At 24.7% G+C, this 5,699-nt stretch overlaps 1 non-coding gene across 1 annotated transcript in view; it reads right to left on the bottom strand.

Annotated features, from left to right (window-relative positions):
* LOC138927528 (small subunit ribosomal RNA) overlaps positions 1–218 on the bottom strand; it is a 1,995-nt gene extending 1,777 nt beyond the window's left edge. The window contains exon 1 of the ribosomal RNA XR_011444006.1: positions 1–218. This exon is cut by the window's left edge and continues 1,777 nt beyond it. This is a non-coding gene — a ribosomal RNA (small subunit ribosomal RNA).
* Between the last annotated feature and the right edge of the window lie 5,481 nt (positions 219–5,699).

The following is a 5,699-nucleotide window of genomic DNA, read 5'->3' as shown; positions in this document are numbered from 1 at the left end:
TTAGCCTAATAAAAGCACATGTCCCATAAGGTTCATGTTTTAATTGCATGTATTAGCTCTAGAATTACCACAGTTATCCAAGTAACTGTTAACGATCTAAGGAACCATAACTGATATAATGAGCCTTTTGCGGTTTCACTTTTAATGCGTGTGTACTTAGACATGCATGGCTTAATCTTTGAGACAAGCATATAACTACTGGCAGGATCAACCAGAATAATGTTTATATCTTTGATATATTTCATTTTCATATTGATATATAGAAAATAAATATTGCAAATATTTGTATAAATTAAAATATTAACGAATTTGGCCAATTATTATATGGCATTCAATATTCGTTCATTTATTAAAATATATATATATATATATATATTTATAATATATCCCTCGGGTGCCCAACGCATACACCTCAGGGTATATTTTTTTCATGGCTTTTTCTTAAACCCTCGTTTGTGTTAGGGTATTTATATGAGCGGGCGGTCTTTTTATTTATATAAGCCTTCTTTAATATTTTTTTTAATAAAATACAATATTATGCATATATTTAATTCTAAAATATCTTTATATTTTCACATACAACAATTTGTATATATTCACATATATATATTTGCTTAATTTTATAATAAAATTATCGCATATGTATTTTGATAATAAATTTAAAATTTATTTTCTTTGTATATAAAAGTCTAGTTTTATATGATATAAAACTAAGCACTTTTTAATTTTCATATATTTATATATTTTCATATATATAGTTTATTCATATTTATTTATACAATAATAATAATAATAATATTACTACTATTATCATATACGTATATGAAATTAAATTTAATTCCATATACTTACTAGGATATAATAAAAAGAAATTTTTATTTGCCTAGAACCAGAAATTAACGATAATAATTGGAAACTTGTCAAATTATAATTTATAATAAGACGTAGACGCTTCAACGATATTATCTAAGTATACAATATAGTGTATATATAATATATAATATAGTATGTTATATTATATAGATAGGCTTACACCACCTACCATATATACCTTTTTGACCACACTTTCGTCAAGCTGGGTATTTATTTGCCTTCTTTCCCTCACCTAAAAATACTCATCGGTATTTTAGTATATTCATATAATATAAATAATATACTATATTGGTAGGACGACACCACCTACCCTATATACCTTTTTGAACACACTTTCGTCAAGCTGGGTATTTATTTGCCTTTTTACCCTCACCTAAATATACTCATCGGTATATTTCAGTATATTTTAGTATATCCATATGAATATGTATATCCATATCCATATCCATATCCATATCCATATGAAAATAATTTAATATTTCCATATTTATTATAATATAATAAATATTATTATATTATATATTATATGGTAGGCTATCCCCATCACCTACCATATATTTCATATACATATAAATATTTTCATATCCATATATATTTTTTTATATTCATATATTTTCATATATGTTATATGCATATGTATTCATAACCATATGCTCATATATTAATACTGGCGGTCTTCTGTTTAATATAATATTATTTTAATATTATATTGGCAGGCTGAACACCACCTACCCTATATACCTTTTTGAACACGGTTTCGTCAATCCGGTCATTTATTGTATGGGAAGTATGACTTTCCCACACATATTTGGATATCCATACGATTGCATATCCATATGAAAATATTTTTAATATTTTTAATATATTTTTAATATTTCCATATTTAATATAATATAATTAAATTATTATATTATATATTATATGGTAGGCTATCACCATCACCTACCATATATTTCATATACATATAAATATTTTCATATCCATATATATTTTTTTATATTCATATATTTTCATATATGTTATATGCATATGTATTCATAACCATATGCTTATATATTAATACTGGCGGTCTTCTGTTTAATATAATATTATTTTAATATTATATTGGTAGGCCGAACACCACCTACCCTATATACCTTTTTGAACACGGTTTCGTCAATCCGGTCATTTATTGTATGGGAAGTATGACTTTCCCACACATATTTGGATATCCATACGATTGCATATCCATATGAAAATATTTTTAATATTTTTAATATATTTTTAATATTTCCATATTTAATATAATATAATTAAATTATTATATTATATATTATATGGTAGGCTATCACCATCACCTACCATATATTTCATATACATATAAATATTTTCATATCCATATATATTTTTTTATATTCATATATTTTCATATATGTTATATGCATATGTATTCATAACCATATGCTCATATATTAATACTGGCGGTCTTCTGTTTAATATAATATTATTTTAATATTATATTGGTAGGCCGAACACCACCTACCCTATATACCTTTTTGAACACGGTTTCGTCAATCCGGTCATTTATTGTATGGGAAGTATGACTTTCCCACACATATTTGGATATCCATACGATTGCATATCCATATGAAAATATTTTTAATATTTTTAATATATTTTTAATATTTCCATATTTAATATAATATAATTAAATTATTATATTATATATTATATGGTAGGCTATCCTCATCACCTACCATATATTTCATATACATATAAATATTTTCATATCCATATATATTTTTTTATATTCATATATTTTCATATATGTTATATGCATATGTATTCATAACCATATGCTCATATATTAATACTGGCGGTCTTCTGTTTAATATAATATTATTTTAATATTATATTGGCAGGCTGAACACCACCTACCCTATATACCTTTTTGAACACGGTTTCGTCAATCCGGTCATTTATTGTATGGGAAGTATGACTTTCCCACACATATTTGGATATCCATACGATTGCATATCCATATGAAAATATTTTTAATATTTTTAATATATTTTTAATATTTCCATATTTAATATAATATAATTAAATTATTATATTATATATTATATGGTAGGCTAACATCATCACCTACCATATATTCCATATACATATAAATATTTTCATATTCATATATATTTTTTTTTATATATTCATATATTTTCATATATGTTATATGCATATGTATTCATAACCATATGCTTATATATTAATACTGGCGATCTTCTGTTTAATATAATATTATTTTAATATTATATTGGCAGGCTGAACACCACCTACCCTATATACCTTTTTGAACACGGTTTCGTCAATCCGGTCATTTATTGTATGGGAAGTATGACTTTCCCACACATATTTGGATATCCATACGATTGCATATCCATATGAAAATATTTTTAATATTTTTAATATATTTTTAATATTTCCATATTTAATATAATATAATTAAATTATTATATTATATATTATATGGTAGGCTAACATCATCACCTACCATATATTCCATATACATATAAATATTTTCATATTCATATATATTTTTTTTTATATATTCATATATTTTCATATATGTTATATGCATATGTATTCATAACCATATGCTTATATATTAATACTGGCGATCTTCTGTTTAATATAATATTATTTTAATATTATATTGGCAGGCTGAACACCACCTACCCTATATACCTTTTTGAACACGGTTTCGTCAATCCGGTCATTTATTGTATGGGAAGTATGACTTTCCCACACATATTTGGATATCCATACGATTGCATATCCATATGAAAATATTTTTAATATTTTTAATATATTTTTAATATTTCCATATTTAATATAATATAATTAAATTATTATATTATATATTATATGGTAGGCTATCACCATCACCTACCATATATTTCATATACATATAAATATTTTCATATCCATATATATTTTTTTATATTCATATATTTTCATATATGTTATATGCATATGTATTCATAACCATATGCTTATATATTAATACTGGCGGTCTTCTGTTTAATATAATATTATTTTAATATTATATTGGTAGGCCGAACACCACCTACCCTATATACCTTTTTGAACACGGTTTCGTCAATCCGGTCATTTATTGTATGGGAAGTATGACTTTCCCACACATATTTGGATATCCATACGATTGCATATCCATATGAAAATATTTTTAATATTTTTAATATATTTTTAATATTTCCATATTTAATATAATATAATTAAATTATTATATTATATATTATATGGTAGGCTATCACCATCACCTACCATATATTTCATATACATATAAATATTTTCATATCCATATATATTTTTTTATATTCATATATTTTCATATATGTTATATGCATATGTATTCATAACCATATGCTCATATATTAATACTGGCGGTCTTCTGTTTAATATAATATTATTTTAATATTATATTGGTAGGCCGAACACCACCTACCCTATATACCTTTTTGAACACGGTTTCGTCAATCCGGTCATTTATTGTATGGGAAGTATGACTTTCCCACACATATTTGGATATCCATACGATTGCATATCCATATGAAAATATTTTTAATATTTTTAATATATTTTTAATATTTCCATATTTAATATAATATAATTAAATTATTATATTATATATTATATGGTAGGCTATCCTCATCACCTACCATATATTTCATATACATATAAATATTTTCATATCCATATATATTTTTTTATATTCATATATTTTCATATATGTTATATGCATATGTATTCATAACCATATGCTCATATATTAATACTGGCGGTCTTCTGTTTAATATAATATTATTTTAATATTATATTGGCAGGCTGAACACCACCTACCCTATATACCTTTTTGAACACGGTTTCGTCAATCCGGTCATTTATTGTATGGGAAGTATGACTTTCCCACACATATTTGGATATCCATACGATTGCATATCCATATGAAAATATTTTTAATATTTTTAATATATTTTTAATATTTCCATATTTAATATAATATAATTAAATTATTATATTATATATTATATGGTAGGCTAACATCATCACCTACCATATATTCCATATACATATAAATATTTTCATATTCATATATATTTTTTTTTATATATTCATATATTTTCATATATGTTATATGCATATGTATTCATAACCATATGCTTATATATTAATACTGGCGATCTTCTGTTTAATATAATATTATTTTAATATTATATTGGTAGGCCGAACACCACCTACCCTATATACCTTTTTGAACACGGTTTCGTCAATCCGGTCATTTATCGTATAGGAAGTACGACTTTCCCACACATATTTGGATATCCATACGATTGCATATCCATATGAAAATATTTTTAATATTTTTAATATTCGTGAGTTTTTAAATAGGGACAGAAGGAATCTCTTGAATTGAATCATGCGCGTCACTAATAAGATGACGAGGCATTTGGCTACCTATGCGAAAGTAATTCAACTCCCGCCGTCTTAAGGTTTAAGACTTATAACAATATATGTTTAATATTTTTAATATCCGTGAGGTTTTAAATAGGGACAGAAGGAATCTCTTGAATTGAATCATGCGCGTCACTAATAAGATGACGAGGCATTTGGCTACCTATGCGAAAGTAATTCAACTCCCGCCGTCTTAAGGTTTAAGACTTATAACAATATATGTTTAATATTTTTAATATCCGTGAGGTTTTAAATAGGGACAGAAGGAATCTCTTGAATTGAATCATGCGCGTCACTAATAAGATGACGAGGCA

Source organism: Drosophila bipectinata, unplaced genomic scaffold (genome assembly GCF_030179905.1).
Source record: "Drosophila bipectinata strain 14024-0381.07 unplaced genomic scaffold, DbipHiC1v2 scaffold_30, whole genome shotgun sequence".
In the NCBI taxonomy this organism is placed as follows: domain Eukaryota; kingdom Metazoa; phylum Arthropoda; class Insecta; order Diptera; family Drosophilidae; genus Drosophila; species Drosophila bipectinata.
The sequence above is the reverse complement of the archived record's forward strand: the minus strand, read 5'-3'. Positions and strand labels throughout refer to the sequence as shown.